Source organism: Cebus imitator, unplaced genomic scaffold (genome assembly GCF_001604975.1).
Source record: "Cebus imitator isolate Cc_AM_T3 unplaced genomic scaffold, Cebus_imitator-1.0 Scaffold40, whole genome shotgun sequence".
In the NCBI taxonomy this organism is placed as follows: Eukaryota; Metazoa; Chordata; class Mammalia; order Primates; family Cebidae; genus Cebus; species Cebus imitator.
Window position 1 is genome coordinate 788,562 of NW_016107355.1, and position 15,828 is coordinate 804,389.

General features: G+C 38.2%; 1 protein-coding gene and 1 pseudogene across 2 annotated transcripts in view; one reads left to right on the top strand and one right to left on the bottom strand.

Annotated features, from left to right (window-relative positions):
• Positions 1 to 15,828, bottom strand: part of CPE (carboxypeptidase E) — a 133,987-nt gene that overhangs the window by 102,960 nt on the left and 15,199 nt on the right. The window lies entirely within an intron of this gene.
• On the top strand, positions 1,075 to 3,511 carry LOC108302368 (annotated as a pseudogene). The gene has a single exon (XR_001824316.2). The product of XR_001824316.2 is annotated as a trifunctional enzyme subunit alpha, mitochondrial-like (transcript).

Sequence of the window (15,828 nt, forward strand, 5' to 3'; positions counted from 1 at the left end):
AAAAAAAAAAAAAAAAAAAAAAGAAAAGAAAAGAGTAGAAATTTCTCCAAAAAAGATATACATGGTCAATAAGCACATGAAAAGATGCTTAATGTCATGAGTCATCAGGAAAATGCAAATCAAAACAGTATTAAAATATCACTCCACACCCAGTAGAATGGCTATAATCTCAAAATGACAGCAAAGAACAAGTTGGCGAGGATGTAGAGAAATTAGAAACTTTCTACACTGCAGATGGGAATGTAAATGGTGTAGCCATTTTGGAAAACAGCCTGACAGTTCCTGAAAATGTTAAACAAAGAATGGCAATATGACCCAGCAATTCCACTGCTAGGTACATACCCAAAAGAAATAAAAACACGTATCTACACAAAAACCTGCCCATGAATGCTCACAGCAGACTTGTTCATAATAGACAAAAAATGGAAACAACCAGTATCTCTAGCAACTGGTGAAAGGAAAAATAAAACATGGTAAATCCACACAATGGAGTACTGATACATGCTACAACATGGGTGAGCCTTGAAAACATTATGCTAAGTTAAAGGAGTCAGTCACAAAAGACCACAGATTGCATGATTTGATTTATACGATATGTCTAGGATAAGCAAATCTATAGAAACAAAAAGTAGATCAGTCTGGTTGCCTAGAGTTATTGGAGCAGGATTGGGAGGAAATGGGAAAATGAGGAGTAATTGCTAATGGATGTGGGGTTTCTTTTTCAGGTGATGATATAATTGTTCTAAAATTGTAGCAATGGCTGCACAACACTGTGAATATACTATAAGCCATTGAAATTTACTTTTGATTGTTTGAACTATTTGGTATGTGAATCCTATCTCAATAAAATGCAACAAAATAACAATGACCACAAAGCTTTTCAGCCATTAAAATATTTAATCAAAGAGGCAAGCAGGAAGCTTAAGAATAGTTCAACTCTGAAATCTGAGGAAAAAACTGTGAAGTCAGTTCATTTGCATTCTCTTTGGTTATAATAAATCAAAAACGCTAATACAAAAGAAAAGAATGAAATTAAAGAGAAGCGCTCTCCACTGCTGTCTTCTTCAGCTCAACATGGTGGCCTACAGGGTGACTGGCAACCTCAGCCACTTCTCTGCCTTCAGGATCCTCCACTCCAGAGGTTACATATGCCGCAATTTTATAGGGTCTTCTGCTTTGCTGACCAGAACTCATATTAACTATGGATCAAAGGGTATGTGGCAGTGATTCAAATTAACTCTCCCAATTCAAAGGTAATACACTGAATAAAGAGCTGCATTCAGAGTTCATAGATGTTATGAATGAAATCTGGGCTAATGATCACATCAGAAGTGCCGTCCTTATCTCATCAAAGCCAGGCTGCTTTATTGCAGGTGCTGATATCAACCTGTTAGCTGCTGCAAGACCCCTCAGGAAGTAACACAGACATCACAAGAAGCACAGAGAACATTTGAGAAAGGAAAAGTCCACAAAGCCTGTTGTAGCTGCCGTCAGTGGATCCTGCCTGGGAGGAGGACTTGAGCTTGCCATTTCCTGCCAATACACAATAGCAACAAAAGACAGAAAAGCAGTATTTGGTGCCCCTGAAGTCTTGCTAGGTATCTTACCAGGAGCAGGAGGCACACAAAGGCTGCCCAAAATGGTGGATATGCTTGTTGCTTTTGACATGATGCTGACTGGTCGAAACATTAATGCAGACAAGGCAAAGAGAATGGGACTGGTTGACTAATAGGTGGAACCCGGGGCCAGGACTAAAACCTCCAAAGGAACGGACAATCGAATACCTAGAAGTTGCAATTACTTTCGCCAAAAGACTGGCTGATAAGATCTCTGCAAAGAGAGATAAAGAATTGGAGATTGGTGGAAAAACTGACAGTGTACACCATAACTATTCCGTTTGTCAGGCAACAGATTTACAAAAAAGTGGAAGAAAAAGTGTGAAACAGACTAAAGGCCTTTATCTTGCACCTCTGAAAATAATTAATGTGGTCAAGACTGGAATTGAGCAAGGGAGTGATACCGGTTATCTCTCTGAATCTCAGAAATTTGGAGAGATTGCAATGACCAAAGAATCAAAGGCTTTGATGGGACTCTAGCGTGGTCAGGTCCTATGCAAGAAGAATAAATTCGGAGCTCCACAGAAGGATGTTAAGCATCTGGCTATTGTTGGTGTAGGGCTGATGGGAGCAGGCATCACCCAAGTCTCCATGGATAAGGGGCTAAAGACTATACTTAAAGATGCCATACTCACTGAGCTAGGCCGAGGACAGCAACAAGTGTTCAAAAGATTGAATGATGAAGTGAAGAAGAAAGCTCTAACATCATCTGAAAAAGATTCCATCTTCAGCCACTTGACTGGCCAGCTTGATTGCCAAGGTTTTGAAAAGGCCGACATGGTGACTGAAGCTGTGTTTGGGGACCTTAGTCTTAAGCACAGAGTGCTAAAGGAAATAGAAGCGGTGATTCCAGGTCACTGTGTTTTTGCCAGTAACACATCTGCTCTCCCAATCAGTGAAATTGCTGCTGTCAGTAAAAGACCTGAGAAGGTGATTGGCATGCACTACTTCTCTCTCCTAGACAAGATGCAGCTGCTGGAGATTATCACAATCGATAAAACTTCTAAAGACACTAGTGCTTCAGCTGTAGCAGTCGGTGTCAAGCAGGGCAAGGTCATCATTGTGGTTAAGGATGGACCTGGCTTCTATACCACCAGGTGCCTTGCACCCATGATGTCTGAAGTCATCGGAATCCTCCAGGAAGGAGTTGACCCAAAGAAGCTGGATTCCCTGACCACAAGCTTTGGGTTTCCTGTGGATGCCGCCGCAGTGGCGGATGAAGTTGGTGTGGATGTAGCACAACATGTGGCGGAAGATATGGGCAAAGCCTTTGGGGAGCAGTTTGGAGGTGGAAACCCAGAACTGCTGACACAGATGGTGTCCAAGGGCTTCCTAGGTCGTAAGTCTGGGAAGGGCTTTTACATCTATCAGGAGAGTGGAAGAGTAAGAATTTGAATTCTGACATGGATAGTATTTTAGTGAGTCTGAAGATGCCTCCTAAGTCTGAAGTCTCCTCAGATGAAAACATCCAGTTCTGCCTGATGACAAGATATGTGAATGAGGCAGTCATGTGCCTATAAGAGAGGATGTTGGCCAGACATGCAGAGGGAAACATCAGAGCCATCTCTGGGCTCAGCTTCCTGCCTTGTCTTGGAGGGCCTTTCCGCTTTGTGGATCTGTATGGCACCCAGTAGATAGCGGACCAGCTCAAGAAGTATGAGGCTGCCTGTGGAAAACAGTTCATCCCATGCCAGCGGCTAGCTGACCACTCTAACAGCCCTATAAAGAAGTTCTCCCACTGAGCAGGTCTCACGCCTCGCCCGGTCAGTGCACTAACCCCAGCTACCGGCTGTGCTGGTTCTCCAACAGAGTGGTGTCTAGATTTATCAAAGGAATGAAAAGGAAGACAAACTCTGGCATTGGGATTGCTCCCTGATTAAAGTGCCTTCAGCCAAGACTACCTCTCCCTCCTGGTGAAGTTTGACTGTGAATTAGAGTTTGCACTTCCTATTGGAAGGTGGAATCCACTATGCTCACTGTAAAAGCCCCAAGGCCTAGAGCGGCAGCTAAGAGCCATCTGGAGCCATCTCTGCCTGTTCCTCCCAGGAGGCCAGTGTGGCCAAGGGTGGTGAGGGCAATTCTGCACCCAGCCAAACACATAACAATAAAAACCAAACTCTGTTAAAAAAAATTAAATTAAAAACATGAACTACAAGAGGCTTTCAACATCCTCTTTTTATGTTGTTAGCAAACCAGAAAACACATTTCCCATGGCATATGTTACAATTTAAATTCTGTTCAACAATTAAATCGTTGTCACATTAATAGTGGTAGTAGGATTTTAGAGCTGGGGCCCCAATGATTATCTATTCCAACTTCCAGATTTTACAAATATAGCCTTCTGTAACATTTTTCATACCACTCCACACTGCTTCCCATCAGTGTGCAGACATTTTTATTTAATGCAATTCTAAAAAACTGTTTTCTGGAACATGTGTTTCATGGCCTCAAGAATATGATTTTTAAAAATTTTTTACATTGCTATCTTTTCACATTTGGTGACATGAGCCTTTCTTTGTTTCAATGACAGGTGGTGATGGTTTCCTTTGTGATACACACATCACGAAAACAGTCACCTTCAGTTTTTGCTTTTTAATAGCTTGCTTATATTAAGTTGTACAGAGCTATGAAAGGATCAGATAGCAATCAAAATACTCTTCCTAATCATTGTTAATTTCTAGTTGATTCCCAGTGTTGACTTTTTGAATCTGAGTTCAAATTTGGTGTGCCTGCATTTTAGTTCAGAACCGGAAATTTCCCAGTGTTCGATTGTTTCAAATCCAGAAAAAGGGAAGAAGAGTCTGGCATTTTACATTCAGATTTCAAAACAACAATCTATTTCCAAAGAAAAAATATCTTAAAAATATTTTTTAAAAACAAGGGTAGTTTTCTCATTTCTGTTTTTCTACTTGCCACATTCCTCAGGTTTTCATATTGACTCCTCTTCAGGGGAGAGTAAATCTTTCTGTGACATATTTACAGGTTTATGTTTTAATTTACATGGTGCATTAGGCCATTCTTGCATTACCATAAAGAAATACCAGAGACTGGGTAACTTATACAAAAAGGAAGTTTAATTGGCTCATGGTTACGCAGGCTGTACAAGCATGGTGCTGGCATCTATTCGGCTTCTGAGGAGGCCTCAGGGAGCTCTTACTCATGATAGAAGTGGGAGCATGCATGTCACATGGAAAGAAAGAGAGCAAGGCAGGGGAGGTGTCACACACTTAATCAGATCTTACGAGAATTCACTCTTCACCAGAGGATGGCGTCAAGCCATTCATAAGGAATCTTTCTATATGACCCAAACACCTCCCAACAGGCCCCATCTCCAACACTGGCCATTATATTTCAACATGAGATTGGGCAGGGACAAATATCCAAACTATATCACACGGTGTCATGTAACAGGCCAGAATCACTAGAAACACCAACATCCTTTAAGACTGAATTATGCATCTCAGTAATTCTATGTAACTATGAGAATCATAAAGGTTATAAATGGGACCAGTTATTTATAAAATTCATTCAGAGATCTGAAGAGGTTAAGTAAGCATCTAAGCAAATACTGAGAGAATCAGGCTGAAAATGTTGGCCACCATTATTACACATTTTACTTCTCTTTCACAAATAAATTGGTACAAAACAGTAGTGGCTTCTTGATCCATAAAGAAGCTTTATGACATCTTTATTAAATATACCTTTTTGATGTAAATATTTTACAACCTTCTGAAGAAAGAACTGATATACAAATAAAATAATCTGTTCATTTATCACCTTTCCCTAGTTATCCTTTCCTGTTCATTCCATTGTCACTACACCCTTCCAAGTCCTCCTCAAATTATGCCGGTATTACTTTAACAACCTTTTGCCCAGCCTTCCCGCCTACTTTTAACACATTTGGCTTAATGTTAAAATAACTAATTTTAACACCACTAATTACAACACCACTTTCCACAGAATCATTCCATGCTTACAAGACTGCAGAAGCCCCTGTTACCCACCATAGTATCTAAATTCCTCTGTCCAGATTTCAGGGTGTCATATATTGTGGTATCACCCAATCTTTCCAAAAGTATTTCATGTTCCCCCATACATGAACCCTCCTCCACTCAGGAAGACAGATGTTCTACAAGACAAGAAATAACAGGAGGAGAATAAGGTTTGGGAAATAATAATAATTTCCACTATTCATGAAGTGTATGTTGTGTGCCATGAATTGTGCTGAGCACATTACATGTGCTACTTCATTTTACCTGCACATAAACCTTATGTGACAGGTGTTATGATTTTGCAGAGTGGAAGCTGAGCCATAGAGACTTTCTTCTTTAAGATCATTAAGCTATTAAATGACAGAGCTGGCAGCCTTATGTCTCACTCCAATGCTCAAGTTTTTGTCCACATGTTAAGTTGCACTTACAGTAAAGGTGTACTAGGCAGGTGGATATGCCAATCTGAAGCTCAGGGGGGAGAAACAAGGGTTATATTTTTCCATCACTAGCTTCTAGTTAACTGCATCTGTTGTTATGAATGAGCTTGTCTATGGAAAATGTGTGTAACGAGGACCAAGAACAGAACTCTAAGCAATGGCACCACTTACATAGTGGACAAAAGAGAAGGTCTCAGGAAAGACTGAGAGGGTGTCAGGAGAACCAGAAGAATTATCCAGCACAAATCAAAGAACCAGAGTTTCAAGACACACTAAAGGAGAATAATCAGCTCTATAAAGAAAAAAATATCAAATAAGGTCAAGTAAGATAAAGATTGAAAACTGCTCATTAGAATTAGTGGTTAAGAGCTGGGGTAACTCATAATTTATCATCCAGAGCAGGACAGTTTTGAGGATGAAAGAGGGCTCTATTAACAAATACCCCAGAAACACTGAATATGGTGCAAACTGAGACAGAAGGTAACCCTATTAAGAAGTCACTAGTGCCCTCTGTGAAAACCATTTGAAAAGAGTAATGCAGTGACCGCCACAAGGATGTGAGTTCAGAAATGAATGTGTGTTGAAAATAATATGTAATCTTTCAAAAAGCTTATTTTATTCCTTCTTTCCTCCCACTGCTTCACTTGACTAGGCTTTAAAAAAGAAAGGCTTAGTTTGATGAATGGGTGAGAAAAATGTTGAGTATTAGAGGTGAAACCACCCTTCCCGTACTCCTTATCCATTTGCTTGACTTCTTCCTCTTGACTACTGAAACTACTTCCCCGAATGTCCCGTGACTTCCAATCAGTGCTGGGAGTGAATGACCAGGAATTTCCTGTATCCTAAACTTCGACAGCATTTGACATCGTCATATGCCCCCAGTCCTATCTTGAGACTACAGCTCTGAATTACACCTACTAGCTCTCTTTCTCTGACTGCATCTCTCTGCTCTCTTCTTGCTCATTTAATCTTGAAAAAGTTGGTGTGTTCTAAGTCTCTGCCTGATATACTTTCCCTCCTTTGTCTATTCTTCCTCCCTCAGTGGTCTTATGCTCGTCACCATTTTCGCCCTTACCACTCAAGCAAATGACCCCCAAATCTTTTCCTCTGTCCTCAAATTCTGCCATGAAATGATTTTCATTTTAAACTGATGGCTGTATATCTCTCTCCAGGTGGTAGATCCACAATACCTCCCTAAATATGTCAAAAGCATACAGTATCTTTTTCTTAAAGTAGCAACTCACAAATGGTCTATTTCTATTAACTCCAGAACAAATGAAGTCTAAATCCTCAGCCTAGCATTTAAGGGTATTCATGATATGGCCAAAAACTACTTGTAAAGATTTTGCTTTCTCTACTTGTACAGCAAGCTCTAAGCACAAAGTGCTCTGCTGTTACCCTCTGAACATCACTGTGGAACCCAATCTTAGAGGAGCTGGGATTATAACACCAATGCATACTACTTTGCTCCTAGAATTCTCTTCTCTCTTCTATACTGGACAAGATTAAGCCAATCAGAAGTCTTGAGTGAGTATCCTTATTAAATGTGTCCTCCATTCTTCAGTCTCAGATTTCACTTTGTATTACTCTTAAGGTACTTGCCATTTTCTGTCCTTTCATAATGTGTGCATGTGTCTTATCCTCCCTACTATATTGGAAACTCCTTAATAAGAGGGTTTGTGGCCAGGCATGTTGGCTCACGCCTGTAATCTCAGCACTTTTGGAGGCCGAGGCGTGTGGATCACATGAGGTCAGGAGTTCGAGACCAGCCTGGCCAACCTGGTGAAACCCTGTCTCTACTAAAAACACAAAAATTAGCCGCTGTGGTGTGTCTATAATCACAGCTACTTGGGAGGTTGAGGCAAGAGAATCGCTTGAACCTGGGAGGTGGAGGTTACAGTGAGCCAAGATAGCACCAGTGCACTCCATCCTGGGTGACAGAGTGAGACTGTATCAAAAAAAAAGAGCGTATGTCTTTTCACAGACGTACAACAGGTATTTATTGTTTAGAATCAACAGTTATAATTAGTATAATAGATGCATTTGACATCTCAATACATGTTACTTGAAAATCCATTATTTTTATCACCCTTAAAAGTAAAAGAAAAACTGATAGCTATTTATGCCATGATATATTCAACATCCTCAGTAATCATTATTTAAAAACTATATCTCTGGTTTGTGAACATATAATGTGAGAGAACAGTTTATCAAGTAGATTAATTTTTAGGTACATCAAGATTAATACGATCATTTAGTAAAGTATATTTAGGCAATTAAATTTTTATAATATAAGTAAGTACAACAGCAAAATCTTGTAATGCCTAGTGTCAAAGTCTAGATTCGTGAATTAATTGGTTATAATAGGTTGTGATTGGAAGTGAAACTTCCTGCAAAACCTATTTTTAACACCTCAGTGTATATCACCTGGTATTCTTTGTCTAACAGAACTGTACCTTTAAATACAGCTAATGCCAGATGGTCTCCTCAATAAAAAACAGCAGGAGGCAACATATTAATGCCACTCAACAAGCAAGTCTGCAGACAGCCAGCCAATGAAATCAGTCTTCAGTTGCTAAGCCGTTCTGTCACCATGGCAACACCTACTTCAGAAAAAATAGTGGATTTTCAAGTCAAATGAGCCACCCACCTTAAAATCCAGATCCTCCAAGCTATGATCACCAGATACTTTAGTTAAAATAACTGCTTAGATTTTTTCCATTGATCTAAAATCAGGGCTATCTTGAAAAGCCATTTGCCTTTCCATTTTTAAATATTTATTTACTCTCAGTTTCTGTCTTGATTTTCAAGATAAACATACTCCATTTAAATGTATGTATACACATATATATACACACACATTTGTATATATGTACATATATGTATATATGTATATATACATATGTATGTGCATGTACACACACATATACACACACATACACACACATGCACTCGTAGGCTAACAGACCTAAATATTAAAAAAAACTTAATGTCTCAGAAAATTGTCACTGGTACATGCTCTTATCAATCTTTTACTAATATTATATCTGATTTAAATAAGCAATTAATAAAATATGTTAATTAATTAATTAGAATAATTAATTGATTGAAATCAGAATTTTTTTTTGTTACCAGTCTCTAAATTAACTAATATGAATGTTCAAAATAACATTAAAACTTTGGTGGGGGGGTTGGGATTTTTTTTTTAGAAATGGAGACTTGCTCTGTCACTCAGGCTATGTACAGTGGTGCAATCATAGCTCATTGCAGCCTCCAACGCCTGGGTTCAAGCAACCCTCCCACCTTAGCCTCTGGAGTAGCCAGGACTATAGGCATGCACCACTATGCCAGGCTAATTTTTTTTTTTTTTTTAGTAGAGACCAGGTCTTGCTGTGTCACCCAAACTGGTCTCAAACTTCTGGCCTCAAGCAATCCTCCCATGTTGGCCTCCCAAAGTGCTGAAATTACAAGCATAAGCCACTATGCCTGGCCAAAATTTTGTTTTTAATACAGTTCCATTTTTAAGTGGAAATGATTATTTGTCCTATAAAAGGGAGATAATCCTCTTTTATCTGATGAAAATGCGGAGACTCTAAAATAATATTTGGAAACACATTGTATAATCAAGAAAAGATGGTAGAACGGATGCTTACTTTGAAAACAAGGAAAGAGAGTGTCTAAGAACATGGCAGCTCAAGTCACATGGTAAGAAGGAACAGTTCCCCAAAAAGGGAAGAGAGGCGCTAATCTCAGAAAGGATGAAGACACAATAAATAGTTGTCTAACATACTGAATTGTGTAGTTAAGAATGTAGCTATATATACATATATATCCTAATCTTAGTTTTGCCACTTACAAACCTGTGATGTTAAATAAATCATTTAATCTCTCTGGGTCTCAGTTTCCTAATTTATAGAATGTGGATAATTATAGTTTAAATCCCAAAATGTCTGTAAGTTGTGCCTTTAAACATCACTTGGCATATATCAAGCATTATATAAGTGTGAGCAACAATATAAAGTAAGTTCATATGCTTTCCATAACATATAAACATTTTTCCTTGGCATTTCTATTTCATCTTTAAACTTTATTTTCTAACTTTCTCTGTGTTTTAATGCATTTTGTTTTCAGTTGGCTTCACTTTCTTCTTTTCATTTTATTTTAATTTTTATTATTTGTTGAAACAAGGTCTCATTCCATCGACCAGGCTGGAGTTGAGTGGTGTGATCCTGGCTCACTGCAGCCTCCACCTCCTGGGCTGAAGCCATCCTCCCACCTCAACCTCCTGTGTAGCTGGGACTACAGGCGCATACCACCACACCTGGCTAATATTTTGTAATTTTTTTGTGTGTGAAGACAGGGTTTCGCTGTGTCGCTTAGGCTGGTCTCAAACTCCCTGGCTCAAGTGATTGTCCTGCCTCAGCTTCCCAAAGTGCTGGGATAACAGGCATGAGCCACCACACCCAGCCTTCTTCTTTAATCTTAAATATTATATTTCCGCCTATCTTATTCTTTTCAATAATCTCCATTATCTTTTTTTTAAGACAGAGTCTGGCTCTGTTACCCAGCCTGGAGTACAGTGGCAAAATCTCATCTCACTGCAACCTCCACCTCCCAGGTTCAAGCTGTTCTCCTGCTTCAGCCTGCAGAGTAGCTGGGATTACAGGTATGTGCCACCACACCCTGCTAATTTTTGTATTTATGTAAAGATGGAGTTTCACCATGTTGGCTAGGCTGGTCTCGAACGCCTGATCTGAAGTGATCTGCCTGCCTTGGCCTCCCAAAGTTCTGGGATTACAGGCAGGAGTCACCATGCCCAGCCTATTTTAATTTCTTATGTGATATTTCCAACATTTGATGGTTCACTTTTTTAGATCTATCTCAAAGTCAAGTTGTGAGAATTACACAGAGATACCCCAGGCCACAAAGCATGGTGGGTCATACCAGCAGTTCTTATGCCACCCAACTGATTCCCCAGCCCCATTAAAGATGACTCCAGAAATGAATTCAGTAATACAGCACATCTCCCAGAGACCAAAGTCCTCACTGTGCAAAGAGCAAGTCTGATTATCTAAAAAGTATTTTTAAATGAAATCTTTGCTATTTCAACACACATGTATCTTTTTTCCTTTAGAGGGGGGAGAGAAGAAAGAGGACAAAGCAAATGGAACTTCTTTAGGGCAACTCCTTTTTTCAAGAGAAAAAAGTTGCAGTGATCTTAGAATAACTGATTGGATAAAAGCCAATTTTAGTTATTGTTTACTTAAGAGAAGGGAGAAATCTTCATATCAGAAGTAGCCCTGCCCACACAGGTGAGATTGGGTTCACAAACCATTCACGACAAGTGTTTTGTTTTTGGGGTTTTTTTGTAATTCTAATTCTGAAGTTCTTTGGGTATCTACATGTTATGTGTGTGCCCAGTGAGCATTCTCTGAGAGTTAAAAAACATTTCCCAACTATCCTGTACAATTCTCTACTTGTGAATTATCATGTAATACCTTTGCACTACCAAGAATGTACAAAATTTATGATTTCAAGTTTTATCCTGTGCTATTTAGTTTCTAAGCTGAATATATATTTAACAGAAGGCAAGAAAGAAGATGAAATGTGGTTCACACTTTTTTCATCATAATCCATTTATATAAGATAACTTGGAAAAGAATCTTTAAAAGTCATTTTTATTAGTCTGTCAAAGAAATGGCTGCTAATAAAAGTTCCCAATCAAATCATTACCATTACCATGCATTGACCCTTGGCATAGGTAGAATTTTCTTTCCATCTCTTACTTCCTAATCTCTTACTTGATCAGGCTCTGAACTCCCACTCTTTATTAATACCCAAATGTTAGCTCTGTGCACAGGTGAAATGTCAAATGGAGAATTAAAGCAATTGTCTGAATAATTCAGACTTAATACTTTCACCAGAAATAATACTATAATCAAAATAAATTTTACCCCAAATTAACAGTGAAGTTATCTCCAGTCTTTTCATTGCATTATAATCCATTTTCTGCTCATCTGAGACCACATCCTTTCACACAAACATCAGCCAGAAGACTATGGAATATTTTGCTTGCTAATATCCTGACCATAAATGACCAGCAGAATTCATCAACTAATCATCTTGGTGGAGTTTCTCATAGGACAAAACTCAAAAGAAAAAAACTTCATTCACATGTATATCATATATTCTTAAATTCCTACAATAATGCATATCACTATTTTCTGTCCAATAATGAAGAAGGCGCTTCATTCCAGATATAGTTCCTTTACATATTTCTTCATTTTAATAAAGGCTGTTTATTAAACATGCAATATGTTATCAATGATTCTTACAACATTTTAATATGTTTCATAAAACTTTCACGAATATGGAAATAAAGTCCTCTGAGAAACTGTGTGTTGACTGTTGGTTTGGAAAACATTCTCAAAAAATATGTGATTCCCCACAAATAACATTTTTCACATTAAAAGAAACGTTTAATAGGGACAGAGTCTTGCTATTTTGCCTAAGCTGGTCTCAAACTACTGGGCCCAAGCAATCCTCTCCACTCATTTAATGCAGACACATGAACAGATTAACACAAGTATGATTTTTTAAAAGGAAACCTCACCCAGTTTCGGTTATTTATATTATTCACCCCTAACTTCCAGCGACACAACACGATTCATTCTGTGTGGCGCACATAACCAAGGGTTGCCCTTGCACACCACAGCACCCTTCCCAGAAGCCCACTCCCAATGGTCATGTTCTCTTAGGACCAGGATTCCCAAATGGTCAGTCATATGGGAGATGCCACGCACTGTGGTGTAGTGAGTATGTGATCTTTGCTAATAAGTTTTCATAATTGTATTGTAACTTACATGAAACTGTTCTTCCTTGGGCAATCTTGGATTTTACATCTCTATCTTGAAGCAAGATAAAGCACTTCATCCCATCTCCCAAAGTAACTTAGTCCACAAATCATTATGGAGCACTGTAGATCTGCTGATGTCCCCATCCTTTATTTCTGTTTCCCCAAAGTTTCTCTTGAGCCACCAGCCCTTAAGTCTTTCTCTTCTCTCTCTCTGACTCTCTACACAGCCTCCAAATATGTCTCTCTCCCTTTTATCCAATTTTATCTCCTCAGCCTTCCTGAAGGCCCAGCCCTCCAAAAAGTTCATCAGAGCAGTCTTCCAACAAAAGCTTGTTTCTTCCTAAAGGGTGGATTTTACTGCCAAGAAAAACAAAATTCTCTGTATGTACTTAAAGTATACTGGAATGATTTATTTCAATGCTTTCCTGATTTTTTGCCACCCTAGGCCCTGTCCATCCACCTCCAGCACAGCCATACCCATTTACAGCACACAGGTCAAGAAGCTCTGCTCTAAGGACTTGAAAACATACTGATAAGTTACATTCCAGTAACTCCCTCACAGATTTCATGAGCTAACAGCTCATGACCCTCCATGACCAATAAGAAATAGTTATGTTTGGGGTCAAAAAAAAAAAAAAGAAATAGTTACGTTTTTTTCTCTATCTGCATACATTGTTACAGGAAATACTCTAAGAAGAGTGTCCGACTATATATCAGAATATGAGTTCCAAGCCTCCTGGGCTTCAAAACCTTGGGCAGGTTGTTTAATCTCTCTCTGAAGCTCAACTTAATCATCTATAAAATGAGAGTCCTCCTTCTAGCTGGGAAAAAGGCTTCTATAATCCAAATGTTTCATAATTCTATGGAACACTAATGAAGATTGGGTTTAACATCAGAGTAATTCAAAATAAATGTACCCTAATCAAAAACCTATAATTGGAAAAATTAGTTAAATACTAAATATTTCTGCATAGTGAATTTCTCTCCCAAAAGCATCTGACAAACTGCATGATCATTATTCAAGTGTTAGACAAATGCAGCTGGATGAATGCTCTAAAACAGCTGCCAAAGCATGGAGAAAAGCTATGGGCTGAATTCTCCTTCGATAACTCAAACGACATTGCTTTTCTTGTTCTTGTTCTTATTTTTGCGGGTTTTTACAAAACATAGTTTTCGAATTACATAGTCGAAACAGAACACTAATTGAGCTACACTTAACTGCTGGAAATTAGCCTAACAAAATCAAAATTACATAACATCTTTTTACTCCATGGCTTACTAGACAGTGTTCAATAATAGCTAACTAGGGAGGAAAAGTGTTAGTAATCAATTGTTGCTAATTACAATACAATCTAGTATATGCTTAATATATTTATAATCATATACTATATAATATAACTATATTATAAGTTTAATTTATATATGTATATAATTTATATACATGATATAGCAGATGATATATGTACCAGATAATTATGTTCCATTAACATGAAATTTTCATCTACAGAAAATTCCCATTTTAGAGAATGCAGTTTTAAGGGTGTTGTCTTTTGAGGATGATTTCCCTCATCAAGACAATAAAACCATTTGGGATGGAGCTTATACTAGGATAAGCTCCATTATGATATTATAATGGCATTATAATAGCATACTATTTATACTATATGGAATGATATAAATATGTTAATATAAGCATCATTATAATATATTTATATATCATACATTATATTTTATATAAATATATACTAATATATGTAAATATATAATATACAATCATATTATATATTATATACTAACATATATACTATATATAAGTATATTTATATTTAGCTCCATCCCAAAGAGTTTTACCGTCTTGATGAGGGAAATCAGCCTGAAAGACAACACCCTCAAAACTGCATTATCTAAAATGAACATTTTCTGTAGATGAAAATTTCACATGCTAATGGAACATAATTATGTGGCACAATGCTTATTGAATGCTTATATGTCAACACATTCAGAACAATGAAGAAAAAGACACAAGAAGTGTGAATGATTTTTTTTTATTATTGTTATTTTTTATTGCATTTTAGGTTTTGGGGTACATGTGAAGAACATGCAAGATTGTTGCATAGGTACACACATGGCAGTGCGATTTGCCTTCCTCCCCATCACCTATATCTGGCATTTCTCCCCATGCTATCTCTCCCCAACTCCCCACCCCCTGCTCTTCCTCGCCTATTTCCCCTTGACAGACCCCAGTGTGCGATGCTCCCCTCCCTGTGTCCAAGTGTTCTCATTGTTCAACACCCGCCTATGAGTGAGAACATGCGGTGTTTGATTTTCTGTTCTTGTGTGAGTTTGCTGAGAATGATGGTTTCCAGGTTCATCCATGTCCCTACAAAGGACACAAACTCATCATTTTTGATGACTGCATAGTATTCCATGGTGTATATGTGTCACATTTTCCCTGTCCAGTCTATCATCGATGGCATTTGGGTTGGTTCCAGGTCTTTGCTATTGTAACCAGTGCTGCAATGAACATTCGTGTGCATGTGTCCTTCTAGTTGAACGATTTATAATCCTTTGAATATATATCCAGTAATGGGATTGCTGGGTCAAATGGAATTTCTATTTCTAGGTCCTTGAGGAATCGCCACACTGTCTTCCACAATGGTTGAACTAATTTACACTCCCATCAACAGTGTAAAAGTGTTCCTATTTCTCCACATCCTCTCCAGCATCTGTTGTCTCCAGATTTTTTAATGATGGCCATTCTAACTGGCGTGAGACGGTATCTCAGTGTAGTTTTGATTTGCATTTCTCTAATAACCAGTGATGATGAGCATTTTTTCATATGTTTGTTGGCCTCATGTATGTCTTCTTTTGTAAGGTGTCTGTTCATATCCTTTGCCCACTTTTGAATAGGCTTGTTTGAATGATTT